Source organism: Daphnia pulicaria, chromosome 1, assembly GCF_021234035.1.
Source record: "Daphnia pulicaria isolate SC F1-1A chromosome 1, SC_F0-13Bv2, whole genome shotgun sequence".
Taxonomy (NCBI): Eukaryota; Metazoa; Arthropoda; class Branchiopoda; order Diplostraca; family Daphniidae; genus Daphnia; species Daphnia pulicaria.
Genome location: NC_060913.1, coordinates 39,520,583 through 39,535,291, shown reverse-complemented (window position 1 = coordinate 39,535,291; position 14,709 = coordinate 39,520,583). Strand labels below are relative to the sequence as shown.

Here is a 14,709-nt window from a genome sequence, read left to right as displayed (position 1 = left end):
TCCCTATCTTCAAGAAAGGAGATCCCTCTGATTATGGGAACTTCAGGCCAATATCCTTACTACCAACCATGTACAAGATATTTTCGGGTATAATATCGTCCAGGATAATGGCCACCGCCACGAGACTAGGATGGATTTCTCCAGAACAAAAGGGATTCCTTCCAGGAGTCAGGGGTATCCAAGAGCACACCCACATACTCCACACGGTGATCGAGCAGGCGAAACAGTCAAAAAGGAAGCTGGTGATTGCTTGGCTCGATCTCACCAACGCATTCGGATCAATACCTCATCCGATACTGAACAGCCTGTTCGAAAGCCTCCCGATACCAGACCAACTTCGCCGCATTCTGACCGATATCTACTCAAACAACATCATGGACTTTGCCGTCGGACAAGACTCAGTTCAAATCCATCCAACAGCCGGAGTCCGACAAGGAGATCCATTAAGCAGCGTCGTCTTCAATCTGGCGGCAGAACCGATCATCAGGACAGTAAAATCAAACAACAACGGGTTCGCAGTCTACCAGTCAAGAGTGTCCACTTCGTCCTATGCAGACGACATTGCCATCGCAGGATCTTCAGTCAGCGAAATCCAGGGAACTCTCAATGCCACCGAGAACACGGCAACCTCACTCGGCTTGAGATTTAATCCTAACAAATGCACGTCACTCACACTCATTAATGGCAAATCTTCTGTAGATAACCCACTGAAACTCGGAGACTCCCAAATAAGGGCCCTAGCCGAGGACGAACAGGAAAACTATCTAGGGACTCCACTAGGCTCACGACTAACCTTCCGACCCACCACGTCACTTCTCGGAAATTTGATAAAGATTGGCGACTCCGGTTTGGCTCCCTGGCAAAAGCTGGAAGTGTACAGAAGTGTACTACTCCCATCACTTTCCCACCACCTTGCATCGGGAAGAGTCGAGAAAAGATCCCTCTACGACCTGGACGTCGCCTGCAGAGATTTCCTTCGCAAGGTAGCCTGTGTCCCTATGTCCGCTAACACTGCTTTTTTCTACTCAGATCGCCGCGTGGGAGGACTTGGAGTTCTCCCCCTCACAGACGAGGCTGACATTTGGACCCTGGCAAGAGCACTGCAACTCCTAGATAGCAAAGACAAGAACGTCAGTGAAGTGGCAATGGCACAACTAGAAGAAACCATCAAATTGGGATACGGCAGGAACGAGGTCCCCTTTCCACTTCCTATTAACGAGTACTTGGCAGGTTCCATGGAAAAGGGACTTGGAGCAATCAGACATGGAGGAGCATCGATGAACCTTTGGACCCGCGCAAGGAAGGCCTCGGGCTGTTTGAAGAGGATAAGGATTGATGTATCCGGCGAAGAGTACAGCAAAGTTATCGCCGATGACATCTCCACAATCTCCATCAAGGCAGTCAGAGGACTCCGGACCGCGATGAGGCAAAGGTGGACAAGCAGACTCCTGTCAGCTCAACAAGGAAAGACGGCAACCGGATTAGCTCTTGACATGGCCAAGGAGAACGCAGGTCTCTTATCATGCCGAACGCCACTGTCCTTCCAGGAATGGCACTTTCTCCACAAGGCGAGACTAGGGATACTGCCAGTCCGAGGTGGCCCAGGATCAAAGTCGACAGTCAAAACCTGTCGACTAGGTTGTACGAAGCTGGAAACCACAGACCATGTTGTCTGTGGGTGCCAGGTAAACTCCGCTCTTTCTATTAATCGTCATAATTCTATCTTAGGACTGATGGCGGAAGAAACGGAGAAACTTGGCCACACCGTCTCCGTCAACCTCGCCGTGGACAACTCCGGACTCAGACCAGACCTGGTGGTCACTTCCACCAACCCTCCCATCATCATCGACGTCACGGTTCCCCTCAGCAGCGCGGATGGACTCGAGAAGGCACAGGCAAGGAAAATTGAAAAGTACAAACATCTTGGTGTGGTACTCCCTCTCGTGGTTGGTTCACTAGGGTCCTGGCTCCCAAGCAACGATGAGATATGTCTAGCCCTGGGATTCTCGGGTAGAAAATGGCAGAGCCTCAAGAAGAAGATGAAACTACTGGCCATCCAAGGAACAACTCAAATCATAGCCAAACATCTGGCATACCAGACCGAAGCAAGCGATCCCGAACCCGAAGAAGAAGAAGCAGAAGAGGGCGCAAGTCCTCCCTCTTCCTCAAACTAAGGGTTTTTTAACGTAGCGTTGACACGTCGTCTCGCGAACTTTTTCCCTTCAAACTCAACTAAAATAAATCATTGTATATATGTTTATTCCCAGTCCTTTGGAAAATACAATGCATAAAATCTGTTCTTATCAGCTTAATATCTGATACGGGTTCAAATGGACCCCAGAATATTAAACTGATTTTTGGCATACGGTGGGAATACAGTGCTTGCACTGCTCCCGCCACGGGTTGACCCGGTATTGCAGTACCTCCGGGATCGGCTCACCCTCTATGAGGGAGAACATATTGAATAAAACAGAAATTGTCTTAGCACCGTATAATAAAAGACCATGTATAATTGCAAAACTGTCATGTAGACATGTTTGTAATTTTTTCTAATTGTATTTTTTTCGTAATATCAAGAAAAGCATAAAAAAATACGTACTTGATTGTGTTAACTAATTAGTACTGTTCATCTTTCGATGTGATGTTTTTTTTTAAAATATGAAGATGCGTGTATTTTCATATGAAAAGTCGATTTTCTTATTTTCTTATTTGCCAATTGGACGACCAAATGAAAAAAAACAAGCAATTTGTTTCTTGAAAAGTATTTGCAAAGATCAAGACCATGAAATAAATACTGAGCTTTATTTACTATATTTTGCTCGAGTTCGTAATTCAAGTCGATGAAAGAAAGTGGGTGGTATTCTCTAAACGTCAGTCAAATACTTGAACACTCTTTGTCAATATTGTTCTGCTGTATACAAAGTATTAAACAAAGTGAAAAAGCATCCACAATCATACTTACCTGGCTCAGAGGCAACCATGATCACCAAGGTGGTTCCTCCAGGGCGAGGCCTTTCCATTGCACTAAGGATGGGCTGACCCTTGCGATTAATCCAAATGTGATTAACTCGGGAGTACAATTTTTGGTAGTGGGGGACTGCGTTCGCGCCGTTCCCTGAACACACTATAAATGTAAGAAAAATTCTTGTCATCTGCCGGAAGTTGAACTAAATCTGGTCCCGTTAGTAAACGGTAGGGTTGACCGCTTGGGAATACGCGAAGCATCAGATTTTCTTTCTGGGAAGAAACAACAAAGTAATGAAATTCATGTTTAGCTACTTTAATATAAATCATCATGGCCAATGGATTGGCCGTGATCGTCTAGTGGTTAGGACCCTACGTTGTGGTACCTACTAGATATGAATCCGTAGTAACCCAGGTTCGAATCCTGGTCACGGCACTGAAAACTGATTTTTCACGTCAACACGCAGATTAACTATAAATTTTGTTTGGTTGGAAAGTAATGCTCGCTCACTTCAATAGTTCATAATGTGAAAAACAATTTGGAATGAAAACCTGAAATTCCCCCTCCCTTTTTTTGTGTGTGCAGGAAGTTGTTGAAATGTATGGAAGAAAAATACACATTTACAGAATTTCAAGTATTTGACCCGATATTAAGACAAAAATTATTTCATGTATGTAATGAACTGTCCCCTGTTGGTATTAGTCCAATGGGAGATGGAAATTAAAATTTGCCTAGGGTAATCTAAATGAATATTTCTGAACGAAATTGTTGGTCCAACACGTCCAAGCAGAACGAATTCAGCAAATGCTTAAGTAGACTTGCTTTTCTGATTATAATTTAGCTTTGCGCAGTGGCAATATCATAACCAATGAGGGTCTCCCGAGGTGTGATTATTGCTAGTTGAAAACTTTAACCAATACCCCGCCACGATGAAGTGAAATAATCTTTGTCGTCGGCAATTTTTGATAGCTCCATCAGGAGCATTTCAGCGTACAAGAAAAAAAAAATTACAGTCAGTTAGAAAAATTGGAGTGTTGCATAGTGTGTTTATAACATTAAACGGTGAAAGTGAAATCGTATAAGTGATTTTTGTTTCCATTTAGTTGGTATTGCACGTCAGACAAGGCTGATTAATTCGTTCGCTGAAGGCCATTAATATCAGTCAGTTGGAACATTGTGAACACGGGGAAAATATTTGAAAAGGTGATTCCAAATGACAAGGTGAAAAGATTCCACCATGTTTAAAGGGGAAGTTCAATAAATTGTTAACCGCTGTAGGGTGAATGTCGGGGTAAACATCTGATCCCACCACCTACGTGTTGGGCTTGTACCATAAAGATCGTTCATTTTTTTCAAAAATAACACTGCGCACAACTGTTTCGTTCAAAAACATGTTAACGAGCTTTATACATGATATTTACTTTAAAATAACTGTACCCATTGATAAAGAATTGCACAAGGATTTTGATATGTAAACGCATGTTTCGAAAAAAAACCTTACAAGCGCAATTCAAAATTTTGAAATGAATATAAATACAAGGCATACCACTGTTATTTACTCTGGTTTCTAATCAATACCCGGATAAATCTTTCGCCTTTTACTAAAGATTTCCGTGGTTAGGAGCATTGATGAGTCTATATGACTTATTTTTTTAACGCCCGGTCTTCTGATTGGGCACTTTGAATAAATGAAAAATTAAAAACGTCTGTATGCGGAAACAAAGATATTCTACTACTACATACTGAAAACATTTGTAAAATGACAAACTGATAGTTTTTCGGTGGTTTTGGTAAGATTAGTGTGTATTTCAAAAAGATAAATCTCAAGCACAAGTAATAGATTAGAGGCGAATATGGTCGGGTAATTGCGTCTAGTTTAATGTCAACGGCCATACCACATAGAACTCACCCGGTCTCGTCAGCTCCCGGAAGTTAAGCTATGTCGGGTCCCGTTAGTACTTGGATGGGTGACCGCTTGGGAATACGGGATGCTGTTGGCATGGAATTATTTTATTTTTGTGAATCCAATTGAATTGAAGTGCTTCCCAAGATGGGTGATACTACATGGACTACAATGTATTATTTTGGCATTAGTTGAAAATGGAAGGAACGTATTTTTTACTGGATATTGCCTACTAGACGTCCTCCAACCTCTTTGTTGCTGAAAGATATTTGAAACGCCGTGCGCGAAGCGCACGGCACAGCCGAGAGGCTTGTACGTTGGTGGTTTCTTCGGGCAGCTCTATCTAATCTCTCTGGCTCTGAGATCCTTATGCAACGCAAGCTAAGTAAAGCGCGAAGCGCACGGCACAGCCGAGAGGCTTGTACGTTGGTGGTTTCTTCGGGCAGCTCTATCTAATCTCTCTGACTCTGAGATCCTTATGCAACGCAAGCTAAGTAAGGGAAGCAATCGTTAGCCTTATGACACTTGGATTGTTGGCTCATTGATCGGACATCCCCGGAACGAGAAAATTAAAAATGACAGTTAGCCAAAAATAGTGGCGTTTGGAAATATTATCAAATTTTATATTCGGTTGTCCATTGACAAATGTACTTATATGTCCTCGTTTGTTTGGCTAAGGTTGGTGTGTATTTCGAACAGAAAGTAAGCAAGCATTAGAACTAGATTTAGAGGCGAATATGGTCGGGTAATGGCGACTGAATTGATGTCAACGGCCATACCACATAGAACTCACCCGGTCTCGTCAGCTCCCGGAAGTTAAGCTATGTCGGGTCCCGTTAGTACTTGGATGGGTGACCGCTTGGGAATACGGGATGCTGTTGGCATGGTGTAATTTTATTTTTGCTCCCCAAGTTAGATGAGACATGGAATATAATGTATTCTTTAGGTATTAGTTGAAAAGGGTATTGCTGGGACTTTGATTAATGATACCATATATTGTAGAACGCATGTTTGTTTGATCTCGGTAGTTTTAACGACAAAAAAAAAGATAGAGGTTTGGCTATTTTGTTGAGGCTGTTGCATGACGCCCACTCACTGGCACGATCCCACTACTGCCGAACACGGGAACTTTTGGCTGCTAGGTTTCCCTCCTGACCCACTACGCTCCTCCTTAGCTAACCTGCACCTACTAGATTCCTCTAGCAGATCCATGCTGATGTCAAGCTTAGTGCGGGCACCTGATCAACATGCGGTATCACGAAACAGGGCTCCTAAACTCAAGCCATCCACTCTACCAAGCCTCCCCGAAGCAGGATTATAGGTGCACGCCAAACACCCAGCTGATAAATGGGCTCTCAATCGATAATACATTACTGTAATAAATTGATTTGATGAGCACGCGGATTCTTTATTGTGTCCAAAATTGGTCTCGTCACTTGTTCTATAACTATTAAAGAGCTTCTCGGTGTTTCAATAAATGAACAAAATGCAAGACCTGACAATGTATGTACTGTGTGCGTCAAGTATTGCAAATCTCAATTTAATATTCCGAAATATCGATCTATGCACTGTAATTTACGCCAAAGCTCATTGATCGTACAAACCTTATTTAGAGTTCTGCAAAATAACATTGCATTTAAGATCATACTTCACAGGATCATTTCTGTAGTATATCTTGACTTGTTTCCCACCAGAAACTTGTCTCCTTTCAACCCACGATGACGAGTTAAGACGCTGGTTTCTGAGCGTGAAACAGGCTGTGAGTGTAGCTGTCTCGACAGCATCAAACACAGTCATTGAGGACCGTTTCCGTTAAATCCATGTGAAATAGCGGAAGGAAACTAGCGTGTTCAGAGTGGTTGAGATGATAAAACAAATTTAAATTCTTGAAAATCTAAAGAGATAAATTTTAATAATAATTCCAGGTATTCGTGTCCTTAAATCATCTGCTTGTATGGCAAAATAAATTGTGAAAGTGAGGTTGGTCAATTTGAGGATGTGTCATGACTTTATGATCGTATTGCATTCTTTTAGTTATTGTTATTTAATCATGATTAATTATCGTTCAGAGCTTTTGTCGTCAGGTGGCGTGGCAAAGCCATATTCTGAAAAAAAAGGACCTAGTGTGATAACGAGAGTAAAATTTGCAACGCCTTCAGCGTAAATTGTATCTCCCTTAATACAGTATGAGCATAATAAAACAAATGAAAATGAACTTTATAAGCATCAAGTGGTCGCGTCTGGAAAAATGAACAACTCAATATTTTATAGCATTTCTTGAATGTTTTGAGTGATATGAGTATTCTTCGTACACCACCGGAAATGTGTTGAACCTCAGTGGTTATTTTGGGCAGTAATCCTTGTAACATTATCGCTTCTCGGCCTTTTGGCTAAGATCAAAGTGTAGTATCTGTTCTTATCAGTTGTTTCCAGATGCCACTCGCTTGATCTTTTTGCCTCTTGTCCCAACCTTTGAAGTGATCACCTTCTTCTCCCTATTTTTCTACCGCCTATATTGCCCGTATTGATTTTGCATATGTGTACCCTTGCTATATTATGAGTGACAGTGATTCTTCCAATTGTACGCCGCCTGGTGGGAGCAGGTTCACGGAGAACATTACTGATGTGGTCTACATCAGCCTTCCCATCCCTTCTTCTGCCACCTTCTCCTGCCACATCTGCACTACCGTTGGGCAGAAGCTGTCGTCCCATAACAGCCTGAAGAAGCACTTCCGCGCCACCCACAAAGGTACCATTGTTGTCCGCTTCGAGTGCCACATTTGCCAGTTCGAGTTACCGAGCGTGAGAAACTATGCCGCCCACCATGCTGAACTCCACTCCCGTCGACCGGTGTCTCCACCCTCTACCACGCCTGGTACACCCCAAGTGCCGCCCATCTCTTCCGAGGCCATTGATTGCTTCCTTGCGGCGGCTCGACGTCAATCCATATCAGAGGCGCTGCCTCCTGACCCATCTACTGTGGCGCCGATCCCTCCGACGGCTGCCCCCACTAATCTACCTCCTCTTCTAGATACCAGGCCGATGCATCCCCATCCGCCTGGCCTCCTCATCAACTTCGGGCCTCGTGAGCTACTCCCGCCCCTCAGTGCTTCTCTCAGTGATGTTCCAAGTGAATTCCCTCCTCCGCCGCCAGAGCCAGATCCTCCAGACGGAAATGGCTCTCTATGGTCCTGGACTGGTCGTACGAATGTTCTGTATGACGTGCTTGATCATCCGGTTGTGAGTGGTTGCTGGGAAAGAGGTGGTGGTGGCCGCTGTTATCGCCCGCGCTCCAATCCACCAATAGTGACTGAAGAAATCCGCATTGCCCGGCAGCTTCTTCTCCCCAGTGCAGTTTCTGTTCCGCCACCGGAAATGCCGCAAAATAGTGTCGCTCCAGTGCTTGCTCAGCCTCCTTCGCCGCTAGCTACACCGAGCCTCCGAAATACTACCCACACGCCACCTACCGGCTCTCTTCAAGTGTCTGGCGCTCCAGGTGCTCGAGGCCTAGTTGGTGCTGCAATCTCTCCTCCTCCCATAGTGAGTGAACCAGTGACTTCACCCTCCATGCCAGATGCTCCACCGTGGAATCGGGATGCTGGCCATTTCGACCTTCCTCGACGGCCTGACCCTCGGCTGTCTACTTCTTCACTTTCCGCCCAGCCCCCAGGGCTCGTACAGCAGTGCGAGCCACCTGGTGGTCGGCGTGGAAGACGATCTCGTCAGCAATCTTCTCATTTGCCGCCTGTGACCAACCGCAGGGCTAATGGGCGACCGGCTACCTCTCCTCGGCGTCGTTCCCCTTCAATTGACCCTGCACGGATAGATGAAGAAGAGGAAGCTCCTGACATCCCCCCACCGAAGCTAACGGATCTCCAACGCCAGTGGGTTGATACGTTCAACTCACTCCTCCCTGAGGATGTTGATGGCCTCTCGGCCCTCTCGTTGGCTATTTCTTCTGCTGCTGCTGAACGGCAGGACACAGCACCACCACCTCCTACCCGTGCTCCGGCTCCCCGTAATCAAGGTCTCAACCGAGCCCCACGTAGGCGCCCACGATACGATCCCCAGGATGCTTCTGCCATTCAGAAGCTCTACAGGATGGACCGAAACAAAGCCATGACCCACATCTTGGCAGAACCGTCTCCGTACTGCGCGGCTGAACCGGCAGCAATCGAGACGCACTTGACCACAATTTTTGCAGGGGAAGAGCACCCCTGGTCCGATCCACCCGCCTGTGTGCCGGCCTTTGATCAGCCTACCACGCCTGATGAACTGGCCTTCCTTACGGCTCCGATCACCCCACTGGAAGTTTCCTTCCGCCTTCAACGAATGAAAAACACGGCTCCTGGACCTGATGGCGCGCGTTACTCTGGCCTACGTCGCGTCGACCCTGGCTGCCACACCCTGGCCCTAATTTACTCGCGGTGTCTCCGCATTGCCAAAGTTCCAGCCGCCTGGAAAGAGTCGACGACGGTCCTCATCTTTAAAGCCGGTGACAGAGAGAATCTAGGCAACTGGCGTCCGCTCACCCTTGGAAACACCATTGCCAAACTCTACTCTGGCGTCATCGCCGACCGGATTTCCCGCTGGGCGGAAGAGGGCCACCGGATTTCTCCACAACAAAAAGGTTTCACCCGACACGACGGCTGCCTTGAGCACAACTTCCTCCTTCAGGCCGCAATTAATCAAGCCCGTCGCACCGGCCAGGAATTGTGCGTTGCATGGCTTGACCTGGCCAACGCCTTTCCTTCCGTCCCCCACAGCCACATTTTTGGCACCCTAAACCTTTTAGGGCTACCTGCGGAATTAATTTCCGTCGTGCAAGATCTGTACATCGACACAACCACACGCGGGATGACGTCCAGTGGCCTGACAGCACCCATCCCAATTTCATCTGGAGTCAAACAGGGCTGCCCCCTGAGCCCTGTGATATTTGATCTGGCTATGGAACCAATCATCCGCGCTGTCATGGCGCTAAAGCCCCTCTCTTTTAAATTAGGCCTTATTGACCTCCTTATTCTAGCTTTCGCCGATGACCTGGCCCTCCTAGCAAAAAATGAAGCCGCACTCCAGCGCCAACTTGATGTGGCGACGGAAACGGCAGAATGGTGTGGCCTCACCTTCAAACCGGCCAAATGTGCCACTCTCCATGTGGTCCGGCGAGAAACTGTCGATTCCGTCTTCACAATCAACAAAAACCCATTGGCGGTCCTTGGTGAAGGACAACACTACCGTCATCTGGGAGTCCCAACTGGTTTCCGCAACAAACAGACGCCAGAGGAAACGCTGGCTCAAATTTCCAACGACCTGGACCTTCTCGACAACAGCCTACTAGCCCCTTGGCAGAAGATTGATGCGGTCGTCACCTTCATTGTGCCCCGCCTAGACTTCATTCTCCGAGGTGCCAACGTCGCAGTTAAACCGCTCAGAGCATTGGACAAGAGAATGAAGAAAAATGTGAAAAAGTGGTTAAATTTGCCCCAACGGGCCAGCGCTGAAGTGGTCTTCATTCCTAGTCCGCTAGGTGGTGCTGGCATTCTACCGTTTAGTGATATGCGCAATGTGTGCGCAATCACCCATGGTTATCGTCTTCTTACCTGTCCCGACAATGATGTACGTGAAACTGCTTGGGACACGCTCAAAACCGCGGTTCACCTCAAGATTCGACGTGTACCAGACATGGAAGACATTGCCGCTTACCTCAACGGATCCACGGATGGTGACATGATTCAAACCAACGGCGATGTTCCTTCATTGTGGTCGCGTGTCCGATCCTGTACGCGCGCCCTTCGTCGAATCGTGAATATTGAATGGTGGTGGTGCGCCACCCTTGGTGAAATGCAGATCATCGTCCCCCGTCCTGGAAAAGAACCAGATCAGGCGCGAGCCCACCCGGCCGCCCGCAGTCAGGTGTGTAATCTAGTTAAAACGGCCCTCCGGGCCTCCTACCTCCACCGCCTTCTCCGGAAACCCGACCAGGGTAAAGTGTTCTCAGTGACCAGCCTCCGTAGTGAATCAAATCACATGATGAAAACCGGCCTTTATACCCGATTTGCCGACTGGCGCTTTCTCCATCGGGCCCGACTGGACACTGTCCCCCTAAATGGAACGCGCCGATTTGGCGCCGGCAGTAAGCGCTGCCGCCGTTGCAATAATACTCGAAACTCTCCCGCATGTTCTCAGCCACTGCAAATATGTCAGTCGTCCTCGGGCTCTCCGCCACCATAATGTCGTCCATCGACTGGCCAGAGGGACACCGGTGATTGCTGGAACGATTACCGAAGACAAGGCGATACCCGGTACCAGCGGCCAGCTCCGACCGGACCTTGTCGTCACTGATGTCTCGACCCGCTCCATCTCCATCGTCGATGTAGCCATCGTCTTCGAAAACAAATTCGAAGCGTTTCAACTTGCTCGAGCTGGGAAAATAGAAAAATATGACCCTCTTGCCGCAGAACTCCGATCTCAAGGCTGGAATGTTTATCTAGATGCCTTTGTGGTTGGTGCGCTTGGTGGATGGGATCCAGCGAATGATGCCGTTATTCGCCAACTACGCATCAGTAAAAGCTACGCCAAACTCATGAAAAAACTCGTGATCAGCGACACCATCCGGTGGTCCCGCGATATTTATGTGGAATTCATCAGCGGAAAGCGGCAGTATCGGGAACCCATTCCTATGGCTCCGCCCCCATCACGTCCCTAATTTCACATTGTCCTCACACACTAATCTCTTGATTTTATTTATCTGATCTCTCCACTCACTACTTGATGGGTTCAACACCCCTCTCACATTTTCTTCCGTTCGTTTAGATATCTTGTATTTCACTGGTCTCCTGTTCTCCAGCCTCCAAATGCCCCGTCATTTGTTGAACATTTCCCCTTTGGCATAGCCAACTATGTACCAGATAAAAATTCATTGTCAATAAACATTTTAATCTGTTCTTATCAGCTTAATATCTGATACGGGTTCAAATGGACCCCAGAATATTAAACTGATTTTTGGCATACGGTGGGAATACAGTGCTTGCACTGCTCCCGCCACGGGTTGACCCGGTATTGCAGTACCTCCGGGATCGGCTCACCCTCTATGAGGGAGAACATATTGAATAAAACAGAAATTGTCTTAGCACCGTATAATAAAAGACCATGTATAATTGCAAAACTGTCATGTAGACATGTTTGTAATTTTTTCTAATTGTATTTTTTTCGTAATATCAAGAAAAGCATAAAAAAATACGTACTTGATTGTGTTAACTAATTAGTACTGTTCATCTTTCGATGTGATGTTTTTTTTAAAAATATGAAGATGCGTGTATTTTCATATGAAAAGTCGATTTTCTTATTTTCTTATTTGCCAATTGGACGACCAAATGAAAAAAAACAAGCAATTTGTTTCTTGAAAAGTATTTGCAAAGATCAAGACCATGAAATAAATACTGAGCTTTATTTACTATATTTTGCTCGAGTTCGTAATTCAAGTCGATGAAAGAAAGTGGGTGGTATTCTCTAAACGTCAGTCAAATACTTGAACACTCTTTGTCAATATTGTTCTGCTGTATACAAAGTATTAAACAAAGTGAAAAAGCATCCACAATCATACTTACCTGGCTCAGAGGCAACCATGATCACCAAGGTGGTTCCTCCAGGGCGAGGCCTTTCCATTGCACTAAGGATGGGCTGACCCTTGCGATTAATCCAAATGTGATTAACTCGGGAGTACAATTTTTGGTAGTGGGGGACTGCGTTCGCGCCGTTCCCTGAACACACTATAAATGTAAGAAAAATTCTTGTCATCTGCCGGAAGTTGAACTAAATCTGGTCCCGTTAGTAAACGGTAGGGTTGACCGCTTGGGAATACGCGAAGCATCAGATTTTCTTTCTGGGAAGAAACAACAAAGTAATGAAATTCATGTTTAGCTACTTTAATATAAATCATCATGGCCAATGGATTGGCCGTGATCGTCTAGTGGTTAGGACCCTACGTTGTGGTACCTACTAGATATGAATCCGTAGTAACCCAGGTTCGAATCCTGGTCACGGCACTGAAAACTGATTTTTCACGTCAACACGCAGATTAACTATAAATTTTGTTTGGTTGGAAAGTAATGCTCGCTCACTTCAATAGTTCATAATGTGAAAAACAATTTGGAATGAAAACCTGAAATTCCCCCTCCCTTTTTTTGTGTGTGCAGGAAGTTGTTGAAATGTATGGAAGAAAAATACACATTTACAGAATTTCAAGTATTTGACCCGATATTAAGACAAAAATTATTTCATGTATGTAATGAACTGTCCCCTGTTGGTATTAGTCCAATGGGAGATGGAAATTAAAATTTGCCTAGGGTAATCTAAATGAATATTTCTGAACGAAATTGTTGGTCCAACACGTCCAAGCAGAACGAATTCAGCAAATGCTTAAGTAGACTTGCTTTTCTGATTATAATTTAGCTTTGCGCAGTGGCAATATCATAACCAATGAGGGTCTCCCGAGGTGTGATTATTGCTAGTTGAAAACTTTAACCAATACCCCGCCACGATGAAGTGAAATAATCTTTGTCGTCGGCAATTTTTGATAGCTCCATCAGGAGCATTTCAGCGTACAAGAAAAAAAAAATTACAGTCAGTTAGAAAAATTGGAGTGTTGCATAGTGTGTTTATAACATTAAACGGTGAAAGTGAAATCGTATAAGTGATTTTTGTTTCCATTTAGTTGGTATTGCACGTCAGACAAGGCTGATTAATTCGTTCGCTGAAGGCCATTAATATCAGTCAGTTGGAACATTGTGAACACGGGGAAAATATTTGAAAAGGTGATTCCAAATGACAAGGTGAAAAGATTCCACCATGTTTAAAGGGGAAGTTCAATAAATTGTTAACCGCTGTAGGGTGAATGTCGGGGTAAACATCTGATCCCACCACCTACGTGTTGGGCTTGTACCATAAAGATCGTTCATTTTTTTCAAAAATAACACTGCGCACAACTGTTTCGTTCAAAAACATGTTAACGAGCTTTATACATGATATTTACTTTAAAATAACTGTACCCATTGATAAAGAATTGCACAAGGATTTTGATATGTAAACGCATGTTTCGAAAAAAAACCTTACAAGCGCACTTCAAAATTTTGAAATGAATATAAATACAAGGCATACCACTGTTATTTACTCTGGTTTCTAATCAATACCCGGATAAATCTTTCGCCTTTTACTAAAGATTTCCGTGGTTAGGAGCATTGATGAGTCTATATGACTTATTTTTTTAACGCCCGGTCTTCTGATTGGGCACTTTGAATAAATGAAAAATTAAAAACGTCTGTATGCGGAAACAAAGATATTCTACTACTACATACTGACAACATTTGTAAAATGACAAACTGATAGTTTTTCGGTGGTTTTGGTAAGATTAGTGTGTATTTCAAAAAGATAAATCTCAAGCACAAGTAATAGATTAGAGGCGAATATGGTCGGGTAATTGCGTCTAGTTTAATGTCAACGGCCATACCACATAGAACTCACCCGGTCTCGTCAGCTCCCGGAAGTTAAGCTATGTCGGGTCCCGTTAGTACTTGGATGGGTGACCGCTTGGGAATACGGGATGCTGTTGGCATGGAATTATTTTATTTTTGTGAATCCAATTGAATTGAAGTGCTTCCCAAGATGGGTGATACTACATGGACTACAATGTATTATTTTGGCATTAGTTGAAAATGGAAGGAACGTATTTTTTACTGGATATTGCCTACTAGACGTCCTCCAACCTCTTTGTTGCTGAAAGATATTTGAAACGCCGTGCGCGAAGCGCACGGCACAGCCGAGAGGCTACTAGACGTCCTCCAAC

The 14,709-nt window shown here is 45.1% G+C and overlaps 13 non-coding genes and 2 pseudogenes across 13 annotated transcripts; all 15 read left to right on the top strand.

Annotated features, from left to right (window-relative positions):
- Positions 1-2,259: 2,259 nt before the first annotated feature.
- LOC124322307 lies at positions 2,260-2,445 on the top strand. The gene has a single exon (XR_006914647.1). It is a non-coding gene; the product is annotated as a U2 spliceosomal RNA (small nuclear RNA).
- A 509-nt stretch (positions 2,446-2,954) lies between these two features.
- On the top strand, positions 2,955-3,118 carry LOC124322044. Its single transcript, XR_006914400.1, has one exon. It is a non-coding gene; the product is annotated as a U1 spliceosomal RNA (small nuclear RNA).
- Positions 3,119-3,310: 192 nt separating this feature from the next.
- Trnah-gug lies at positions 3,311-3,400 on the top strand. Its single transcript is given in 2 exon segments — positions 3,311-3,347; positions 3,366-3,400. It is a non-coding gene; the product is annotated as a tRNA-His (tRNA).
- A 404-nt stretch (positions 3,401-3,804) lies between these two features.
- LOC124322677 lies at positions 3,805-3,946 on the top strand. Its single transcript, XR_006914947.1, has one exon. It is a non-coding gene; the product is annotated as a U4 spliceosomal RNA (small nuclear RNA).
- Positions 3,947-4,520: 574 nt separating this feature from the next.
- On the top strand, positions 4,521-4,643 carry LOC124322865. The gene has a single exon (XR_006915122.1). It is a non-coding gene; the product is annotated as a U5 spliceosomal RNA (small nuclear RNA).
- A 203-nt stretch (positions 4,644-4,846) lies between these two features.
- Positions 4,847-4,965, top strand: LOC124322463. Its single transcript, XR_006914746.1, has one exon. It is a non-coding gene; the product is annotated as a 5S ribosomal RNA (ribosomal RNA).
- A 668-nt stretch (positions 4,966-5,633) lies between these two features.
- On the top strand, positions 5,634-5,752 carry LOC124322451. The gene has a single exon (XR_006914735.1). It is a non-coding gene; the product is annotated as a 5S ribosomal RNA (ribosomal RNA).
- Positions 5,753-6,506: 754 nt separating this feature from the next.
- Positions 6,507-6,728, top strand: LOC124322467. The gene has a single exon (XR_006914750.1). It is a non-coding gene; the product is annotated as a small nucleolar RNA U3 (small nucleolar RNA).
- A 510-nt stretch (positions 6,729-7,238) lies between these two features.
- On the top strand, positions 7,239-7,342 carry LOC124322361 (annotated as a pseudogene).
- Positions 7,343-11,782: 4,440 nt separating this feature from the next.
- On the top strand, positions 11,783-11,958 carry LOC124322317 (annotated as a pseudogene).
- Positions 11,959-12,467: 509 nt separating this feature from the next.
- LOC124322043 lies at positions 12,468-12,631 on the top strand. Its single transcript, XR_006914399.1, has one exon. It is a non-coding gene; the product is annotated as a U1 spliceosomal RNA (small nuclear RNA).
- A 192-nt stretch (positions 12,632-12,823) lies between these two features.
- Positions 12,824-12,913, top strand: Trnah-gug. The gene is given in 2 exon segments: positions 12,824-12,860; positions 12,879-12,913. It is a non-coding gene; the product is annotated as a tRNA-His (tRNA).
- A 404-nt stretch (positions 12,914-13,317) lies between these two features.
- Positions 13,318-13,459, top strand: LOC124322676. The gene has a single exon (XR_006914946.1). It is a non-coding gene; the product is annotated as a U4 spliceosomal RNA (small nuclear RNA).
- Positions 13,460-14,033: 574 nt separating this feature from the next.
- LOC124322864 lies at positions 14,034-14,156 on the top strand. The gene has a single exon (XR_006915121.1). It is a non-coding gene; the product is annotated as a U5 spliceosomal RNA (small nuclear RNA).
- Positions 14,157-14,359: 203 nt separating this feature from the next.
- On the top strand, positions 14,360-14,478 carry LOC124322439. Its single transcript, XR_006914724.1, has one exon. It is a non-coding gene; the product is annotated as a 5S ribosomal RNA (ribosomal RNA).
- The last annotated feature ends 231 nt before the right edge of the window (positions 14,479-14,709 follow it).